We start from the raw sequence: 23,109 nt of genomic DNA, 5'->3' as shown, positions 1-23,109 counted from the left end.
ACATTTTCCCAGAGTTCTGTCTATGAAAGACAAAGAATTATCATTGAACTGTTATTCCCCCTAAAAAGACAAACAGATATACATGGGAGCAACAGTTAAAACTGAGTTGGGGTTAGTTTAGGCAGCAGATATTATAAAAACAAAAGTCACAAATCAGGGCATGGAGCATAATCTCCTAATAATTTTAACAGGTCCAATCACTGTTTCCCTGGGCCAAGTTGTTTCTCAGAAAACATAATATGGTTTTATCAGGTATGGCCACTGGGTTGGGGAGGGTTCAATATGAGCCAATCTGAGTTGATTCTGTAGCACAGCAGGGGAAGTTCCAGATTCAGCAAGAAAACACTGAAAAGGATTTCTGATATGCCCCAATTTAAGTAATGTTCACTTTACTTCCTGCTTGGCTGATTTTGATTCTCAGGTCAGTATAGCTTATGGAAATTAGGGAAACTTGAGCATATCAAGATGGTTAGTAAAAATCATTAACTGTTTCAGCTTCACAATGATCATATAAGGAAGAAAAAGAACAAAACAAACAAAAATGGTGAAAATACTATGTTTCTATCCAACTCTCTGAATTTTGAAGGTATTTTCTATCCAAGTCTTTTGGAATTTCCTTGAATTACCACATCATTGACAAGAGCCAAGTCCACCACAACTGATCATCATATAATCTTGTTGTGTGCAATATTCTTTTGGTTCTTGCCTCACTTAGCATGAATTCATGCTGTCTTTCCAGGCTTTTCTGAAATCAGCCTACTCATCATTTCTTGTAGAACAATAATATTCCATTGTATTCATATACTATAACTTAATCAGCTATTTCCCATCTGATGGGCATCCATTTAATTCTCAGTCCCTTGCCACTACAAAAATGTTCCTACACATATGAGGGGAGGATTCTTAGTTACTGAAATAAAATTTAAATGGATTTACATTGTTCATGTTGGTTTGGTTCCAAGGTATATTCCTTTTAATGTTTTAAGACTGCTGAAGAAGTTAGCTTTGGACAATATAGGATAAATAATAGTGTAAGTTCGACAATTAAGCCCATCTTTTTAATTAATAATAGTAAGTATTTAGCACATTCCCTGGCACTAGTCAATAGATATGTATTCATTGATTTTCAACTACAGATACATTTTGTGTTGTCTATGAGAGATTCCTGATTTGAAGAAAATTTAGTTAATTGGTAATTCATTTCACTATCTAATCAGCTTCAGATTTTGAGTGGGATAATAAACTTGAGTACATACTAAGAAAACATTTTTATATAATTCAAATATTTGATGGAAAAATTCTGCATGGAAATCTTTGTTGAATTCTTTCAGTCTTATATTTAATCCAAAGATTCCAACTTTTGGGATAAGAATTCACTAATTGATGAAAATTTCTGGGAATATTGGAAAATAGTGTGACTCCCTAGCCTGGGGTAGCCAAGCCAAGCTGATGGATAGCCAAGAGAGATAAGGAATTTGGTAGTGACCACGTGGGTCTTCAGACCAAGTGTTCACTAGGGAGTTAACAAGTCAGGGCCTTAAGTCAGGGCATTATTTGAGTAGGCATAATAAAGTCTTTTAAGATTACACATGGCTGTTCTTGAGTGTGCTATCAGTTATTAAACTATAGATTCAAGAAATTGTGGCCAGAGACCTTTGAAGGCCTCAGAAAAGGTGAGCTGGGTAGAGTGGACACTGCAAAGGTAAATGGTCAAATGTAATCCATTAGGCCTAGGACAGACTGGTAATAGTAACTGCCAGGAGAGCATGTTACACCTAAACTTATTGAAGTCAGATTCATTACTTCCATTTTCCTTTTGTCTTGGCCTTGAAGTAAGGAGGTACTATGTTCAGTACCCTTGTTCTTTTCTTCTTCTTTTTTTTTTTTTTTTTCACATTTTATACTCTGCTGTCCATAAATATGTTGACCATCTGATAAAATCAGTGAAATCTAAGTAATGCTTAGGTGAACCTTAAATTACCTTTCTTCATCTACATTTTATTACAGGATATTTTTTAAAAATCAACGTGAAAAAAATTAGAAAAAAAAAAGATATCTGTGCTTCTCTAGTATATAAAGCTTTGTCATCCAATTCACAGATGTGTATAAAACTCTTAGATTCATTGAACAGGTTTAAACTCTTATTCTTAAAAAAATAGATTTATCCAATTAGCCAGTTGCAAAATAAAACTTTGAAAAATCTTAGTGCTGAAAGGATGAAATGACTTTTGTTCTGTGACAATATAAAAATATTCTTCCTAATTCAATATTGCATTTTCAAACATTAAGTACTTACAGAGTCATCTCAATAGCTATCTTGTCATGTAGATGAATTTAAAATTCCACCTGTACAAACCCATTATCCTGATTGGTGAATAACTCACAGGCTCTATCATATTTAGGCCAGCTCTAGCCATCTTTCACTTTATTCTTGCCTTGAAGCCATTTACTTACACTTGATCATATACTTCTTACATAAATACAACCAATAATTCTATTGTTCTTGAAAAATATGGGTCAATGCCATCCCATATGATTTATCTATCATCCTTGGAAGTTATAAAATTAAAACACTTTTCATTAGCCATCACTCCCATTTCTCCCTATTAGAATATAAATACCTTTATTTTTTGGAAGATTTTCTTAGTCTACATATTTGTATCTCCAATGTTTATCAAACTGATTTTCATACATAAATGCTTAATGAATGTTCCCTCCACACTAACTCAAGGTATTAACTTATATGCTAGCGATAAAAAATAAAATAAAATAAAATAAAAACAAACAAAAACACAACATAGGTCTAACCCAAAGTATTTTTCTTTTTTTTAAATTATATATATATTTTTTATAATATTATCCCTTGTATTCATTTTTCCAAATTACCCCCCCCTCTACTCCCTCCCCCCGATGACAGGCAATCCCATATATTTTATATGTGTTATAATATAACCTAGATACAATACATCTGTGTAAATACCATTTTCTTGTTGCACAATAAGCATTAGATTACGAAGGTACATGTAACCTGGGCAGACAGATATTAGTGGTAACAATTTACATTCACTTTCCAGTGTTTCTTCTCTGGGTGTAGCTACCTCTGTCCATCATTGATCAACTGGAAGTGAGTTGGCTCTTCTTTATGTTGAAGATTTCCACTACCATCAGAATATATCCTCATATAGTATTGTTGTTGAAGTGTACAGTGATCTTCTGGTTCTGCTCATTTCACTCAGCATCAGTTGATGTAAGTCTCTCCAGGCCTCTCTGTATTCATCCTGCTGGTCATTTCTTACAAAGCAATAATATTCCATAACCTTCATATACCATAATTTTCCCAACCATTCTCCAACTGATGGACATCCATTCATCTTCCAGTTTCTAGCTACAACAAAAAGAGCTGCCACAAACATTTTGGCACATACAGGTCCCTTTCCACTCTTTAGTATTTCTTTGGGATATAAGCCCAGTAGTAGTACTGCTGGGTCAAAGAGTATGCACAGTTTGATAACTTTTTGGGCATAGTTCCAAATTGCTCTCCAGAAAGGCTGGATTTTTTCACAACTCCACCAGCAATGTATTAGTGTCCCAGTTTTCCCACATCCCCTCCAACATTCATCATTATTTGTTCCTGTCATCTTAGCCAATCTGACAGGTGTGTAGTGGTATCTCAGAGTTGTCTTAATTTGTATTTCTCTGATCAGTAGTGATTTGGAACACTCTTTCATATGAGTGGATATAGTTTCAATTTCATCATCTCAGAATTGTCTGTTCATATCCTTTGACCATTTATCAACTGGAGAATGGTTCGGTTTCTTATAAATTATGGTCAGTTCTCTATATATTTTGGAAATGAGACCTTTGTCAGAACCTTTACTTTTAAAAATATTTTCCCAATTTGTTACTTCCCTTCTAATCTTGTTTGCATTAGTATTGTTTGTACAGAAACTTTTTAGTATGATGTAATCAAAATCTTCTATTTTGTGATCCATAATGATCTCTAGTTCTCCTCTGGTCATAAATTCCTTCCTCCTCCACAGGTCTAAGAGGTAGACTATTTTCTGTTTCTCTAATCTATTTATTATCTCACTTTTTATGCCTAAATCATGGACCGATTTTGATCTTATCTTGGTATATGGTGTTAAGTGTGGATCCATATCTAATTTCTGCCATACTAATTTCCAGTTTTCCCAACAGTTTTTTCCAAAGAATGAATTTTTATTCCTAATGTTGGTATCTTTGGATTTATCAAAGATTAGATTGTTATAGATGTAGCCTTTTTGGCCCTTTGTATCTAATCTGTTCCACTGATCTACCAGTCTATTTCTTAGCCAATACCAAATGGTTTTGGTGACTGCTGCTATATAATAAAGGTTTAGATCAGGTACACTTAAACCACCTTCCTCTGAGTTATTATTTTTTTTTCATTAGTTCCCTTGCAATTCTCAACCTTTTATTCTTCCATATGAATTTTGTTGTTATTTTTTCTAGGTCATTAAAATAGTTTCTTGGGAGTCTGATTGGTATAGCACTAAATAAATATATTAGTTTGGGGAGTATTGTCATCTTTATTATATTTTCTCGATCTATCCAAGAGCAATGAATGTATTTCCAATTATTTAAATCTGACTTTATTTTTGTGGCAAGTGTTTTGTAATTTTTCTCATATAATTCTTGACTTTTCTTTGGTAGATGGATTCCCAAATACTTTATACTCTTAACATTTGTTTGGAATGGAATTTCTCTTTGTATCTCTTGCTGTTGCATTTTGTTGGTGATATATAAAAATGCTGAGGATTTATGTGGATTTATTTTGTATCCTGCCATTTTGCTGAAATTCTGAATTATTTCTAATAGCTTTTTAGCAGAGTCTTTGGGGTTCTCTAAGTATACCATCATGTCATCTGCAAAGAGTGATAGTTTGATTTCCTCATTTCCTACTCTAATTCCTTTAATCCCTTTCTCAGTTCTTATTGCCAAGGCTAGTGTTTCTAGTACTATATTGAATAGTAATGGTGATAGTGGACAAACTTGTTTGACTCCTGATCTTACTGGGAAATGTTGCAGTTTATTTCTATTGCATATTATGCTTACTGACAGTCTTAAATATATGCTCCTGATTATTCTAAGGAATTGTCCATTTATTTCTATACTTTCAAGAGTTTTTAGTAGGAATGGATGTTGGATTTTGTCAAATGCTTTTTCTGCATCTATTGAGATGATCATATGGTTTTTATTAATTTGATTATTAATATGATCAATTATATTAACAGTTTTCATAATATTAAACCAGCCTTGCATTCCTGGTATGAATCCTACTTGATCATAGTGTATTATCCTGGGGATGATTTTCTGAAGTCTTTTTGCTAATATCTTATTTAAGATTTTAGTATCAATATTCATTAAGGAAATTGGTCTATAATTTTCTTTCTCAGTTTTCGATCGACCTGGTTTAGGTATCAGTACCATGTCTGTGTCATAAAAGGAGTTTGGTAGGACTCCTTCCTCCCCTATTTTTTCAAATAATTTATATAACATTGGGGCTAATTGTTCTTTAAATGTTTGGTAGAATTCACATGTGAATCCATCTGGACCTGGGGATTTTTTCCTGGGGAGTTGATTAATAGCTTGTTCTATTTCTTTTTCTGAAATGGGACTATTTAAGCAATTTATCTCCTCCTCTGTTAATCTCGAGAGCCTATATTTTTGGAGGAAGTCATCCATTTCACTTAAGTTATGAAATTTATTGGCATAAAGTTGGGCAAAGTAACTCCTTATTTTTTCTCTAATTTCCTCTTCATTGGTGGAAAGATCCCCCTTTTCATTTATAAGACTAACAATTTGATTTTCCTCTTTCTTTTTTCTGATCAGATTTACCAAAGGTTTATCTATTTTATTGGCTTTTTCATAAAACCAACTCTTGGTTTTATTTATTAATTCAATAATTTTTTTTTTTTTACTTTCAATATTATTGATTTCTCCTTTTAATTTTTGTATTTCAAGTTTAATTTTTGGTTGGGGGTTTTTAATTTGGTCTTTTTTTAGCTTTTTAAATTGCAAGCCCAATTCGTTAATCTTCTCTTTCTCTATTTTCTTCAAATAAGCCTCTAAAGATATAAAATTTCCCCTTATTATTACTTTAGCTGCATCCCACAGATTTTGGTATGATGTCTCATCATTTTCATTATCTTGGGTGAAATTATTAATTGTTTCTATAATTTGCTGTTTCACCCAGTCATTCTTTAAGATGAGATTGTTCATTTTCCAATTACTTTTTGGTCTATTTACTCCTAACTTTTTACTAAATGTAGCTTTTATTGCATTGTGGTCTGAGAAGAAGGCATTTATTATTTCTGCCTTCCTACATTTAATTTTGAGATCTTTATGTTCTAATATATGGTCTATTTTTGTATAGGATTCATGAACTGCTGAGAAGAAAGTATATTCCTTTCTATTGCCATTCAGTTTTCTCCAAAGGTCTATCATAGCTAGTTTTTCTAATGTTCTATTTACTTTTTAAATTTCTTTCTTATTTGTTTTGTGGTTTGATTCGTCTAAATCTGAGAGTGCAAGGTTGAGATCTCCCACTATTATAGTTTTACTGTCTATTTCTTCTTGCAATTCTCTTAAATTTTCCTTTAGAAAGTTAGATGTTATTCCACTTGGTGCATATATGTTTAGTATTGATATGGCTTCATTATTTATGCTACCTTTCAGCAGGATTTATTTTCCTTCCTTATCTTTTTTAACTAGATCAACTTCTGCTTTTGCTTGATCTGAGATAAGGATAGCTATCCTTGCTTTTTTGGCTTTACCTGAAGCATAATAGGCTCTGTTCCAACCTTTTACCTTTACTCTGTATGTATCTCCCTGCTTTAAGTGTGTTTCCTGCAGACAACATATTGTAGGGTTCTGATTTTTGATCCAATCTGCTATTCGTCTCCATTTGATGGGAGCGTTCATCCCATTCACATTTACAGTTAAAATTACTAATTCTGTATTTCCTGCCATCATATTATCCCCAGATTATGCTTTTTCCCTTGACCCTCTGAATCCCCTTCCCTGATATTTAATTTATAAACCCACCTTGTGACGCACAGCCCTCCCTTTTTTTAGTATCCCTCCCCCCTCCCTCCAAGTCCATTCACTTATTCTTCTTTTCCTTTTCCCTTTTCCTCTCCCCCCTTTTAATGAGGTGAGAGAAAATTCTCTGAAAAACAAATATGTCAATTATTTACTCTTTGAGCCTCTTCTGATGAGAGTAAGATTCACACAATGATTCTCCTCCTCACTAAATTCCCTCAGAATGGTGTATTTTCAATGCCTCTTCCTGGGATGTAGTTTCCCTCTTTTTATCATTACTTCCCCTTTTTCTGAAACGACCCCCTTCCCTTTACTACACCACCCTTTTTTTTTCTTTTATATCAGTAGAATCAAATTATCGATGAGTACTTTTTATATACCCACAACAGAGTTACAGTTCTCAAGGGTTTTGTGTACCTTTTTCTGTTTCTCTTCAGTCTTGTGGATGTAGATCAAATTTTTTGTTTAAGTCTGTTTTTTTTTTTTTTTGTTTTGTTTTGTTTTCTTAGAAACATATAGAATTCCTCTATTTCATTGAATGACAATCTTCTTCCCTGGAAAAAGATGCTAAACTTAGCTGGGTAGTTCATTCTTGGTTGCAGTCCTTGATCTTTTGCCTTACGGAATATCAGGTTCCAGGCCCTTCTATCTTTTAATGTGGAGGCAGCCAGATCTTGGGTGACCCTTATTGTGGCACCTTGGTATTTAAATTGTTTTTTTCTAGCTGCTTGCAAGATTTTCTCCTTTGTGTGGTAATTCTGCAGCTTAGCTACAATATTCCATGGTGTTCTTTTTTTAGGGTCTATTTCAGAAGGAGTTTGATGAATTCTTTCAACATCTACTTTCCCTTCTGTTTCTATTATCTCTGGACAGTTCTCTTTGATAATTTCCTGTAAAATAGAATCTAGGCTCTTTTTTTGGTCGTAGTTTTCAGGAAGTCCAATGATCTGCAGATTATCTCTCCTGCATCTATTTTCCAGGTCTATAGATTTTCCCAGTAAGTATTTGATGTTATTCTCCAGCTTTTCTTTTTTTTTTTTTTTTTTTTTTTTTGTTTTGTTTGACTGATTCTTGGGTTCTCTGTGAATCATTCATTTCTGTTTGTTACATCCTGAATTTTAAGGAGTTGTTTTCTTCTTTCACAGTTTTTAGTTCTTTTTGTAAATGCCCAATTTTGTTTTTAAATGAATTATTTTGCTCTATTGAATTTTTTTCCATTTCCCTAATTTTTTTTTGAGAATTATTTTCTTTTTCCAATTCATAAATTCTATTTTCTTGAGACTTTTTTTATCTTTTCCAATAAAGAAATCCTACTTTCCTGTGATTTTTTAACCTTTTCTAATTCACAAATTTTGTTTCCCTGCATCTCCTGTGAATTCTTTATTTTTTCCAACTCCAATTTCAGAACGTTGTTATTCTCTATCATAGCTTCCCTTTCCTTTCCCCATTTTTCTTCAAACTCTCTTAGCTTTTTAATAGTCTCTTCGAGGAGAGAGTTATATGATGGGGGGCAGGTATTGTTCCCCTTTAGGTTGTTATCTGCTGACTCTCTGCTGTTAACTTCCTCAGGGTTGGATACCCGCTCTTTCTCTGTGTAGATTGAGTCAATAGTTCTTTTTGGCTTCTTATGCATGATTAAAAAATCTTTTGGGGTCTGTCCCTGTGGTAGGAAATTATTTATTTATTTCTTTACCAGCTTCCTTCCAGACTAGATGGATGCAGCGGCTCCTGCACCTGAGCTAAGAGAGAGCTCTGGGAGAGAGTTCCCCACCCCCTCCCTGGAAGTGCCTCACAGGTGATTAGCAGGATTGTGGTGTGAAGGCGCTGTGTCCTAGTGGCTTCCCTGAGGTTTGAGACTGAACAGTAAAGGCGACACAAATCTCAGCCTATGCCTCTCATAGGCCGTGGATGTCAGCAGCAGGTGACGTGAAAAGCCCCTGTTCTCAAACTGGAGGTGTCTGCCAGAAACCGCGGTCCCTAGTTCACAGGTTCCGCTTCTCTGGGACTTCCCGGGGCTGAGTTCCACAGCCTCCAGCTGAACCAGGCACTATGTGTTACCTTGGGCTGTATACGCCCACTTCTCAATCTCTTAACTACTCCCAGGTGAAAGCTAGGACAGCCTATGTAGGCCGCACCCACAGTGCTGAGATCTGCTGAGTCACCTCCGGGATTGGGGAAGATCTAATCTGGCTTTAAATTTTAAGTTGGCTTGATTTCTCTTCTGAACTGCTGTTTTATAAGCAGAGAAGAGCTAACAGCCTGTGCCAGATTCTTCTATCTCAGTGGCTCCTCTGATCCCAGAGCCCTCCACAGCGCGATCGGCGCAGTGTGCTAGCACCCAACCTTCTGTGCTGGCCTGTCTTCTTCCTCCCCTGGGAACTGACCTTTTCTGCTGAAACTTCAAATTCTCTTCAGCTGGTAAGTAGTGCTTCCAGTCCTTGTGGTTTCTATCAGTCCAGCACTATTTTTGAAGCTGAATTTATCTAATTGGTTGTGAGGGAATAAAGACGTTCACAGAGTCGTGTGTATCTTCTCCTCCATCTTGGCTCTGCCCTAACCCAAAGTATTTTTCATTAGATCATGAAGAGCTAAAAATCATTTTTATGTTTGCTCATTTTTTCAAAGTGATTTTAGTAGCATTTTATGTAGTCTAGTGCAAGGTTACTAATTATTCAAATCTAGTTCAATTTTCTATCTATGTTGATCATAAATTATAAAATACACAGGAGTAAAGGAATCTTACTTTGTATCTTACCTTGTAGTATAGCTACCAAATAGGTAAATAGAATTTTGTCTTTGATAAATTGTGAGGAAGTGTGATGTTGTGGAAATGGAAATGGGTTTATGATCAGGCAAGATGAATCCAAGACAAAATAATGTGAACTCAGGGATTTGATGTTCTTACTATAAAAATGAAGAAATTGAACTGGAAGATCACTTAGCTTCTAATTGACAAAAAAAGGAGAACAGAATGGTGAGTAGGATAGAAAAGAGATATGAATAAAAGAAAAGAGAGAAACAAGAAAGTTATTATTATCATTATAACAATGTCAAGTGAGAAATATATTTAATGCCTTAAAGATCATATAGCCACTTAAACCAGTACCTGAGATTTGGTAGGGGGAATCAAAATAAATCCATTCCAACTCATATCTGCCTAAGAGTACTGTCTACAATTTAGCAAACATCTGGTCATTCAAACCTTGAAAGAAAATCTACAGGGAGAATAAAGCTACTATGTCCTGTGGAATTCTATTTTTGTACAGATCAGATTACAAATTATTACAACAAGATATAAGAGAGAAAATAGCTTTCTTCAACTTCCATACATTGTCTTATTTTTACCCTCAAACTCTGAGTACAATGAACCTTATCACTCATTCACAAATCATGTTTTCAATATTTAAATACAATTTTCATGCCCTTGCTAAGTCTTCTCTTCTTCATGCTAAATACCTTTCTTCAATTAATTAATTATATCAAAGACTTTTTAAAAACATTTTTCAAAGTTATTGCCTTCCTCTAAAAGCTCTCTAGCTTGTCAAAGTTCCTCTCCCTCCCCAAACAGTGTTCATTCAAACTGAACACAATTTTCCAAATATTAATTAATAAGACCATAGCACAGAGTCTACTGAAACATCTGGATTTTTCAGAAACTTTATCTGATTTAAGCTTCTCCATCAAGAAAAGATGAAGTCGAATATATTTGATTCATTTGTAAGGCCTTTTATTTATCCCCCTTGAATGCAATATAGTCAGCTAATTACTCTGGCTTCAAGATAGATTTGGCTCTGAGCCTTGCACTTATTTTTTGATATTCGTTTCATTATTGTATTTGTCCATTCCTTAGTTATTGATAAAAGTATTAAAGATTAAGGCTATTAAGGATTATAATGTTATTAAGCCAGATCCCTTCCTTCCACTGAAGACTTTCCACTAAGTTTACATTGATATGTTACACTTGCATAATTTCTAGACCATCCCCAAGAGGTTTCCTCCTAGATTACATTGACCTGTTATACTTGGTTTAATCTCCAATCATTAAGCTATTTTCAAATCCACTGAGTTTTATATTTTCTTTAGCCCACATCTCTTCATTTTTGTTGATAAAAATAAAAAGAAAGTGTTTTGTGAAATATTTTACACAAAATAAAATAAACCTTACCAATAAACATTAAACCATCTATTAAACTAATAACCTTGTTTTTAAAAAGCAAGTCTGGTATGTATATTTTTCAATAAGCTTTTTCTGGAATTTTGTGATCATTGCTTTCTTTTGTAAAGGTTTATTAACCATTCCTTTAATCAGATATTGAAGAATTTGATTGGGAATTAAATTCAAGCTCACTGACCTTTAGTGGGCAGATTCTTTTTGATTTCTGACTCTTATATGTATAATCTCTGTCTTTAGTATATTTAAATCTCCATAGGTGTATACTGTCCTTGTCCCTGTTATGAAAGTATAAGCATGTTGTCCTGGTGTGATGACCTGATATAAAAATGTTGACTGTTGCCCTAGTTTGAAGGAAAAACAATATACAGTGTTCTGAATTCTATGAAATGAGGCATCTTGAAGTTAATGATTTGTATTTTTTTATTGATGGATTACCATATTATTCTACACAAGACAATGGTAGATATTGATTTTAAAACAAATTATTGATCATCACAATATCCTTGAGTATCAAGAAACTACAACTTATAAAATTTTTAAAAAATATATTTAAAAAAGGGGTTTCAAGTTCACAAAAATATTGACCCATGTGTTATTTCAGAGTTGACATTAATAAATTTCTATGATATTATAGTTTTCCCATGTTCTATTTAGAGAATTATTCCCAAAGGCAGATTTGTATCAATTTGCTTCTTTAACATTATATTTGTGATAATAAGTATTATGAGATAGTAAATATTTGAGGATACTAGGATCTAGTACTAGATCTAGGAACTCTAATCAAAGCAGAAAATATTTGTGAATTTAGAAGACTGATTGTGAACCATATATTTTGATTCATGGCAAATAAGAGAACGACTAGAGATACAAAATGAGAAATGCACACATACATATACATCTATCTATACACATAGTATATATATATATATATATATATATATATATATATATCCATCTATCTATACACATAGTATATATATATATGTATATATATATATACATCTATCTATACACATAGTATATATATATATATATATATATATATATATATATATATACATATACATACATACATATATATACACATCTATCTATACACATAGTATATACACATACAAATCCAGGGAATGGTCAGTTAATGAGTGTCAGTCTAAGGATATAAAAAAATCAATTAAAATGTTTTTAACATAAAGAAAAAAAGGAATAAAATATAAATGTAGTTATTTTATTACTACCTTATTAAAATATCCATCCATATCCTCATATATATTTATTTATAATTAAACTATCCTTTATTCTTTATTCAAATTTTACTATTTCTTTTGTGATCCTCTTAATTGTTCTTATTTTTATATGAAATGTCCATGATTCTTAAATTGATATTAAAAGTAATTATTCACACACATATAATTAGCAGACAAATTTAACCAGATGGCCCCAACTTTCCAACTCTAAAGTGATGACTCTCTAAACTGTATGAAAAAAGAGGGGCATATTATCTAGTTGGCTGTTTCAGGACTTAGGTTCAAATAAGTTACTACTTTATATAGCTTTTGAAAAATTCCTTAAACTTTTGGTATATCCATTTTCTAATCCGTAAAATGAGGGGATTGTATTGGGTGGCCTCTAATGTTCTTTCTGGCTTCATCTATAAAATTAAAATAAAATTATTCTGACCAGATCTTATTAAAATTCCCTCTGAAGTTTAAAAACTAAGATCTACTTTCTAATTTAATTCAAACAACATCAACAAACAGAAGAATATGAAACATAAATATACCTATAAAGTTAATTTTGATCTCTAGATTTCATAAATATATAATATTGATTTTATATGTTATAAATATAACAATATTTTTAAATACATGGAGAATTTGGGCATGAAAAATTTGTTCTTTCTGTCTTTTAAAACAGTATAAAAGCTATCTAGAATATTTTGCTAGAAACTTGAGACAGTTTATTTTAAATTAACATGTTCTAACAATTACATAATTATGGAATATGCTGATTATACAATAATTGTTTATCATGAGGCAGATGGAAATAATTGTATCTTGCATTTATAATTTCTACCTCTTTCATATCCATTAGCTAATGTATTTTTACTAATGTGAGTTAGTTATTATGGTGTCTTTGATTTCCGCATATGGAAACTGAGAGCAAACATTCCAATTTAAACAATAAGTCCATTTGGAAGACTTAATTATACTTATTATCCATTCCAAATTTACTTTAAATTTATCAAGTAAAACACAGCTTTTACTGATTCTAAAGCTAGGTCTCTATCCATTGAACAGCACTGGTTATTACAAACAGATCTTGATGGTATTAGCAAATAGAGTTAAGATCCATGCTGTATGAAAAAGGATAGGAGGACAGGGTCTCATTCTTTAAAACCTGTAAAAGACTTGGGTATGGGAGAATACTAAGAGGGTCTATAGTTTTAGTCTTTAAACTAGAAGATTTCCTAGAAGTTCTCTAGTTAAATCTCCTACTTTTACAAATGAGGAAACTGAAGTTCAAAATGGCTGTGACTTGTCCAAATTTACATACCAGTTTGTGATAGAAATGGGATTGAAGTTCAGTTAACAGTACTTCTGTATAATATCTAGGGTTTTTTTTTTTTTTTTATTAAAGCTTTTTGTTTTCAAAACATATGTATGGATAATTTTTCAACACTGACCTTTGAAAAACCTTATGTTCCAAACCCATCTGTTTTAAAATAAATTAAAAGAGTGATCTAAACAAGTTAATCAGTTTCAATGCCCATCTCTGTCTTGTAGGAATGTCAAATTGGCCACACTGTGCCTTCCACAAATACGGACTTGATTTATTTCTTGATTGCCTGGACTTAAAGTGATAGATTTAATGCTACAGATTAAACTTCAAATGTGACATGAAGTAAGACAAACAAACAGACAGAAAACTGTCTTACAGAGAGAAAGGAATAAGGAAAGAAAGAAAAAGAAAGGAAGGAAGGAAGGAAGGAAGGAAGGAAGGAAGAAAGAAAGAAAGAAAGAAAGAAAGAAAGAAAGAAAGAAAGAAAGAAAGAAAGAAAGAAAGAAAGAAAGAAAGAAAGAAAGAAAGAAAGAAAGAAAGAAAGAAAGAAAGAAAGAAAGAAAGAAAGAAAGAAAGAAAGAAAGAAAGAAAGAAAGAAAGAAAGAAAGAAAGAAAGAAAGAAAGAAAGAAAGAAAGAAAGAAAGAAAGAAAGAAAAAGAAAGGAAGGAAGAGAAGACAACAAAACAAAAACTTTTGGCCTTAATTCTATCTAGTAACTAAGTTCTTTTGTAGCTGCAAGATAGGATCTGTGTGGGATATGATATGTTCTTTTATATACAAAAACTCTTGCTATTTTTAGTGTAGTGAAAAAAGGTTGTGTGGGAGGGCTTGACCTGGAGAAGGAGATGAAAAAAGAGGAGGAGGAACTGTGAAGGATGTTTGAAGGGTTTTATAATTTTAAAGAGAACAATGATTAATTTTGGAAAGAGGAAAACTGAGAAACTCAAATCGAAATTGAAGCAGGAGGAAAACAAAGTAAAGAAGTTAAGCTGAAGAAGGAAAGGGAAAGAGTAGAATGGTTAAAATGAATGAAGAGATATCAAGGAAAAGGACTTAAGCAGGAACGGAAGAATAAGGAACACTAGAAATGAAAGATAAAGAGATGAACTCAAGGAAGATGCTCAAGATCAAGTGAGCTTAGTAAATAAGAGAGAAGAAAAAGTCAGATATGACAAATTAAGCTTTGTATTGTTTTTTGAAATAACACCCTTAGAGTGCTAAGTAATAAGGTACTAATTGAGATAAAAGGAAAACAAACAAACAACAAAAAAACCCCCAAATGCCATAGGATCAAAATTTCAGAAAGTATGATGAGCTTGATGACACCTCTTCTCAAAGTGTATGCTGTACCAGAAATATAAACAGTGCTCACTCCACACAGGTTACTGAAAAATCCCATCATACTATGCTTAATTTCTGTATACATCCTCTGTTCTGCATGGATGAGATGAATACAGGAGATGAAGGATAAAAGAGAGCTGCTCAATTTGCCATTAGTTTCCTTTACCAAGGATGATTATTTTGGGATTATAAAAGATAAAAGAAAAGTGATCATAGAACTCCATGAAAAGTAGAGAGATGGTAAAGATGGTAAAAAGCAACTAACTGCTCTTGATGTATTAGAGTAAAAATTCCTAGATTAATTATTTGGGAAGAACTGGCAGGTCTGATTGCTGATTTAGCTAGTAAAAAAAAATACTTGTGAAATTGAAGTCTATGTAGACACAATTTTAAACCATAATTCATATTATTAATCAGTAAGCATTTTCATATGACTTGTTTTAAAATGCTTATTAAATTTAAAATATTTGCCATGTTTTGCATTTGGAGTGAAAGTAGGGGAAGAAGCAACTTGGTAAGTGCAATTTTCCAAAATATACATGATTATGAAGAATGATTTCAAAACTCTGATAGAGATGAACATCCCTGAAGTTTTTTAAAATATCTTTTTCTTGGCAGTGAACTAGCATATGGATATAGTTAGTCATTCATGAACTTAGGAATTTATTTTTTTCTATGTTGCCACTTATAGCAGTGAATAGAGTATATTTGTAAGAATATTGGTGTTACCTGTCAGATTGGCTAGATTGACAGGAAAAGATAATGCAGAATGTTGGAGGGGATGTGGGAAAACAGGGACACTGATACATTGTTGGTGGAATTGTGAATACATCCAGCCATTCTGGAGAACAATTTAGAACTATACTCAAAAAGTTATCAAACTGTGCATACCCTTTGACCCAGCAGTGTTACTCTTGGGCTTATAGCCCAAAGAGATCTTAAAGAAAGGAAAGGGACCTGTATGTGCAAGAATGTTTGTGGCAGCCCTCTTTGTGGTGGCCAGAAACTGGAAACTACGTGGATGCACATCAATTGGAGATTGCCTGAATAAATTGTGGTATATGAATATTATGGAATATTATTGTTCTGTAAGAAATGACCAATAGGATGATTTCAGAAAGTCCTGGAGAAACTTACATGAGCTGATGCTGAGTGAAATGAGCAGGACCAGGAGATCATTGTATACTTCAACAAAAAACTATATGATGATCAATTCTGATGGATGTGGCCATTTTCAACAATGAGATGAACCAAATCAATTTTATTAGCGCAATAATGAACTGAACAGGCTATACCCAGCGAAAGAACTCTGGGAGATGACTATGAACCACTACATAGAATTCCTAATCCCTCCAATTTTGTCTGCCTGCATTTTGGATTTTCTTCACAGGCTAATTGTACATTATTTCAAAGTATGATTCTTTTTGTACAGCAAAACAACTATTTGGACATGTATACATACATTGTATTTAATTTATACTTTAACATATTTAACATATATTGGTCAACCTGCCATCTGGGGTGGGAAGAAGGGGAAAAATTAGAACAAAAGGTTTGGCAATTGTCAATGTTGTAAAATTATCCATGCATATATCTGGTAAATAAAAACTATTAAAATATTTTAAAAAGTAAATATAACTTAAAAATGAAAAATTTTCTTAAAAATAAAAATGTAGAAAACAATGAAAATAACTTATTTTGCTTAAAAATAAATAATGTGTATATTGAACTGTTAAAAAAAAAAGAATATTGGTGTTAGGGATAGCTAGAATGTCTTGATATTTTGTACCTCTTGGGCAAATTCTCAATTAAATTTCTAATTGATAAGGAATAACTTCTTACATATAAATAAAACTCTGCACATTTTTACCCCCTATCATCCTTAGTAAAATATTCTGAATTACATATTATCAATAACCTTTGATTTAAACAAACAAGATAAAAACCACTATATGTGATATCTGGAACAATTTGATTAGTATGTCAGTATAGGAGAAGAGCAAATATTTGGTTGATTTTCAAAAAAAAAATAATAAAATTTATAAACTATAGACATGTGATTCTAATTTGATTCCTGCCAAAATTACAGAAAATATATAGTTAAAGGGATGATATTATATATTTAGAAAAGGAAGTAGTAACCACAAAAAGCCAGCAAATAAATATCAAAAAAAAATACCAGACTAAGATAACTCTTTTTTTTAAAACACTGACTAGAATATTATAGATCAATGTAATGCTTTAGGTACAATTTTTTCTAGATTTTAGCAAACATTTGGCAAAATCTCTCATGCTAATTCTGTAGACAAGATAAATGTGGGCTGTGTGAAAGTATAGTTAAGTAGTTTATGAATTAATTAAATGACTAGACCAAAAGAGTATTTATTAATGGTTCCATATCTCCAGTTAATTTTCCAGGGATCTGTGCTTATCCCTGTGTTATTTAAAGTACCAATTGCTTGAAAAATAATATTAAGTTTGTAGATTTTGTGTATTTGGAAGGAATAGCTAATACAAAAGACCTTGAACAATTACAACATTGGGGTTAATCTAGTAAAACTAAAATTTAATGGGGATATTCATAAAGTCTTATGCAGGGGTTCAGAAAATAAATTTCATAAGTGTACTATAACAGATGAAAACTAGCTAGATAGTAACTTATTGAAAAAAAAAGATCGAATCTTGGGGACGTCCCCCCTCCCAGGGGCTGGCACCAACATGCCCTTTGACTTCAGGAGATGCTGAGGGAGAACTATCACTGAGTTATATACATCTGTGATTACCAGGAGGTGAGGTGGAGACTCAGACAACTGTAGGAGAAAGATGAAAATTGTTCATAAATGGAAGCAGTGATGTTGCTGGTTTCACAGGCCTGAAGTGTCTGGGTATATTAGAGAGGTGGTATCTGGGGACCTTCATTGTATAATAGGTCATGAAGGTCATCAAGGCTCCAGTAGATTTTCCTAATATGGCATCAGCTACAGAAGAAATCTCCAGAGCTCTCAGAATTTATCATATGCAAGACTTTTGCTACTGTGCATAGGTAGTACAAATTCAAGGAACTGTGAAAATCACTGTTTTACCAAATTGTACAAAAATTCACTCATGTCCTGCTGAAGTCTAGTATATCTGTCCAGAATGCAGAGAATTGACCTGCATCATTAGAATAGAGCCTGTTGTGATCAAAACAGGGTAAGTCTAGGAATATGGGAACCTTCATCCTAGTCCAAGATTTTCCACTTACTGGCTATTAAAATCTTAGTCAAAGTTCTTTACATTTATGAACCTCTATTTTCACATGTGAATCAGGGGATCTAGTTTACTTCATGAGGCAGTTATAGTGAAATGGATATTGAAATGAAATGATGAAATTGAATAAAGTTTTGGGATGACAAGTATGCTTATAATTGCTAGTACAGCTGAGAATGGTTCAGTGATTCTGGAATATAATATGAAATTATACAGATGGATTAGCCAAAACAGCCATATCTTTGGACCCAGAGATTCCATTGCTTCTTTATATGCCAACAAGATCACTGAGAAAAAGAAAGATTCAATATATCAACCAAAATGTAGCAGCACTTTTTGTGGTAGCAAAAAATTGGAAACAAAGTAGATGCTCATAAATTAGGGGATAGCTATAGGAATACAGTTATAAGAAATTAATATGATGAATGCAGAGAAGCATGGAAAGCCTTAGCATGAATTTATGTAAAATGAAGAGCATAGAAAAGAAAGTAATAATATATACAATTACTACAAAATGTAAATGCAAAGCACAATCACCATGAAACAAATGAAAAAGAAAAAAAAAGAAAAAAAAAGAAAAAAAAAGATCTTGGAGTTTTAATGAATTTCAAAATCATTTTTAAATGTCTCCAACATACCATTGGTTAAGGCCTTGAGCTAATTTGACCTCTATTTACTAATTCAACTTCTGTCTGCAGGAAGTGAGGCTAGTTAATGTAAAAAGAAGGGCATACAGGAGGAATGAGTACTCTTAGGTTGCATTTTTTTCATGAGTGGCATTTCTTGATTTTGGCTCCACAGAATATCACACCTTTTCCAGAAAATGATGATCATATGAAATCTAATCACCATGAAGAAAACCATATCCTCTTGACATTGTTAAGAGTGTTGACTACAGCACACAGAAATTCAGTGACTTCCCCAGAGATGTGTATCACCTGTCAAAGGCAAAACTTGTACTTGAGTCTTCCTGGTTCTACACTAGTTTTCTACCAAATACATGATTACACTTAAAACTATTTTCATAAGCACTATTTTCTTGGAAAAATATAATTTTTTAAAAAAATTTCTCCTCACAATGAAAAAAAAATAAATAGTAACAGTTATTCCCTAATTAAGTTCACATAGTTATTGCCAATGAATCTTCTGCAATGGTCCATTCCCTATGGAAATGCATAACAATTTTTTTTTCCTCCAGAAATTGTTCGATAACATTGTCATGTTATATAGATATTAAATTCAGATAACAAATCAGGACATTGAAAATCAGCATATTCAATAAGCTTAAAAATTTTGGGGGGAAGAAAGGAAACTATAATGCAAATTCAGCATAAAGTATTAAATGATTTTTTCTTCTGTAGCTAAGTTCTTTTGAGTGGTTAAATCATTTGCTATTAATTTCAGATATGAACAGAAGTGTTATAATTAAGAATATTATAAATGAAACTGAAAAATATGGTTGAGTAGAGGAGGTTACCTTTCAGCTTATGCCAACAAAATTCATACTTAATAATTGGGGCTTCAATTTTCTTTCTATTCTCTAACTACTTGATTCTACAGTTTGACTTCTATATACTCTATATACTCTATATATTTTTCTCTAAATGAACAAATAAATAATAAAATTCTGTTTCCTCAATCCTGATCCTTCTTGACATCTCTGCAGAAATTGACATTGTTGATCATTCACTGCTTAAAATTATTTTCATAGCTTTGGCAATATTGTCTTAGCCTGCCTCCTTCTATCTCTTATCATTCCTTCTTTGATTACTTTAATATTTCTTCCTTCACCCATTCTGAATAATATCATTGGGAAAAGTTGTGACCTATTTCCCCCTCATTCTTTCTTCATATTCTTTCCTTCAGCAATATTGTGAACAATTTAAAATATTACCTTTATGTATTTGTTTGCCAAATAAATGATTATAGATATGTCCCCTCTCTTAAGATTAATATTTCAAATTTATATAACACTTTAAAATTTATAAATTTTGTCTTTGGGTCCTCCCAACTGACCTATAAAGTAAAGATTAGAGGCAATGGTATTAGCATTTCCTCATTTCCATTAAGTCATGTTATTTCATTCTCCAACCTTCTAGTGCTCTCATTGTCTGTCACCTTCACTTCCAGTTATATGATGATGAAAAAAGTTAGACAAAATCACAAAATTACACTAACTGGGTCCAAATATTTTGTAAATAATCCTCAGTGTATATATATATATATATATATATATATATATATATATATATATATGTATGTATATCTTTGATTCCATTCTATCTAATCTTCTCAAGCTTATTAGCTTCTATCATTCATAACTACTCTCCAATTTTAAATCTCTTCTTATCTATTGGTTGCTTTCAAACTGCCTATGAAAATAACATCTCCCAAATCCTTGTAAATAAGCAATAAAAACAACATTTCATTAAAAAATTTCTCAACCATTTTCCATATTGCCCTATTTTTTCTTCTCTTTTGTGTCCCAAATCCTTACCAAAACCTAAAAGTTTCCCCCCATTTCACTTTTACACTATCTGCCTTCTGATTTTATCATTCAGCTTAAACTGTTTTCTCCAAAGTTAACTGTTATCTCTTAAGTACTAAGTCCAATGATGTTTTCTCAAAATGTTCATACATTTTGATATTTCTCCAACCTTTGAGCACCATTATATCCTGGATTCTCTTTCCTCTCTAAGTTTTTGTGATACTGCTCTTCCCTATTTCTCTTAAATCTCTGTCTGATGGCTCCTATTCAGTGTCCTTTGCTGGATCTTCATCCAAGTTACAGTTACTAATAATGATGATCTTCCAAGAGTCTCTTTTTGACCTTCTTCTCTCCCTCTCTGCTATCTTGCTTTTTAATCTCTTCAACTGCCATGGGTTTAATTATCATCTCTGTGCAGATGATTCTAAAATTTATTAAGCCTAATCTCTCTCCAGAAACTATTCTTACATTTCCAATTGCCTATTGGCCATCTAGAATATATCTGAAAGATAAATCATTCCTTCTCTTCTAAAATTGTCTATTACTTTTGAAACTACTATCATGTACCTAGTTACCTTAGCTAATAATCTCAATATCATCCTACTCATAGTTAACCCATATATCCAATCTGTCAGTAAAAATTTATTACTTCTATAGTCACAGCATTTTTCACACATTTCTCTTTCTACCTCCTCATACAGGAGCTACCATGGAGAGGTCTCTCAATACATTAACACCCAGGTAATTACAAGAATCATTCTAATTGATCTTCTTATCCCAAGCGTGCCTATTTCAGTCCATTCTAGTCTCAATGATCAAATTGATTTTCTTAAAATTCAGGTATGACTATGTTCCTTTTCAAACTTCCTTCTTCTCTACCCCAACTCATAAACTTAATACAATAGCTCTATTTTATCTCCAGGATCAAATATAAAATTCTGCTTAGCTTTCAATATTCTTTACAACTTTTTTTTCCCTTTCTTCTGCAATTTTCTTATACTTTATTCCTTTCTGCATATTGAAAAATTCTGCAACACTGGCTTCCTTGTAATCCCTTGCACAATATCCTTCATCACTTGTTTCATTGCTTTTCCAATGAATATCTCCATTGTTTAACATGTTATCAACTCTACTTAACTTCCATCAATAATTAGCTCAAACCTTACCTTCTACATGAGGCCTTTCTCAACCTCTCCCCTTCAAGGGTGTAGGGTGGACTTCCTACTTAAATTATTGCCTAGTAATACTGTATACATCCTACATATATACAGTTGCTTGTAAAATGCTTTCTTCATAAGGACATGATTTCTCTGAGGGTTGAGACATATACATACACACACTCTCTCTTTCTTAAAAAAATTATAAATCAGTATTATGGATGTTACTAGTACTAGTATCTCTTTTGCTACTGCTCTTGCTGTCATAGAAATTACTGAAAATATAAGTTGAATAAATTACAATCCTTTCTCATGTGTGGTTGGAACATCCAGAACAAGAATAAGATATAATATAGTCTTATGCAATCATCAAATATCAAGAATTATTTTTCAAGCCTCCATTATATGCCAGGCACTGTGCTAAAGCAGAATATAATAAAGGAATAAAAGGAAAATAAAAAAATCATCATAATTATGAAGTATTGGGCCAAATAGAGATATTAAGAAAGCAAATACACACACACACACACATATATATATATATGTATATATATATACACATATGTGTATACACATACACATAAGTATATCTAAGTCTTAGATGTCAAAATGCATATTGTACAAGAAAGAAGCAAGTGTGAGTTCTAGGAAACTTATTAAGAGCAAGGAAATTCCAAAAATTAAGAATGTGAACTTAAATGACAAAGGAGGATAGAGCAGAACAAAAGGCAGGACTTCACTTTATCTCTTTTCAGATAGATGAGAGAGAGAAAGAGAGAGACAGAGAGACAGAGAGACAGAGAGAGAGAAAGTGAAAGAGAGAGAGAGAGAGAGAGAGAGAGAGAGAGAGAGAGAGAGAGAGAGAGAGAGAGAGAAATAGAGAGAGAGAATGACTGTGTGTATATATGTGTGTGTGTGTCTATCCTCAAAGAGATCACATTCTTAGGGAGAAAGCAATTTAAAAACAATTACATACTTGTAGGATATACACAATATTACTAGATAGTAATCTAAGCAAAGAGTCTACCTCACTCTCTGGAAGGGAAGAGATTGAGAAA

At 32.5% G+C, this 23,109-nt stretch overlaps 1 protein-coding gene across 1 annotated transcript in view; it reads right to left on the bottom strand.

Moving 5' to 3' along the window:
* The window catches only part of SNTG1 (syntrophin gamma 1), an 813,750-nt gene that overhangs the window by 591,987 nt on the left and 198,654 nt on the right, over window positions 1–23,109 (bottom strand).

Source organism: Sminthopsis crassicaudata, chromosome 1 (genome assembly GCF_048593235.1).
Source record: "Sminthopsis crassicaudata isolate SCR6 chromosome 1, ASM4859323v1, whole genome shotgun sequence".
Taxonomy (NCBI): domain Eukaryota; kingdom Metazoa; phylum Chordata; class Mammalia; order Dasyuromorphia; family Dasyuridae; genus Sminthopsis; species Sminthopsis crassicaudata.
The sequence above is the reverse complement of the archived record's forward strand: the minus strand, read 5'-3'. Positions and strand labels throughout refer to the sequence as shown.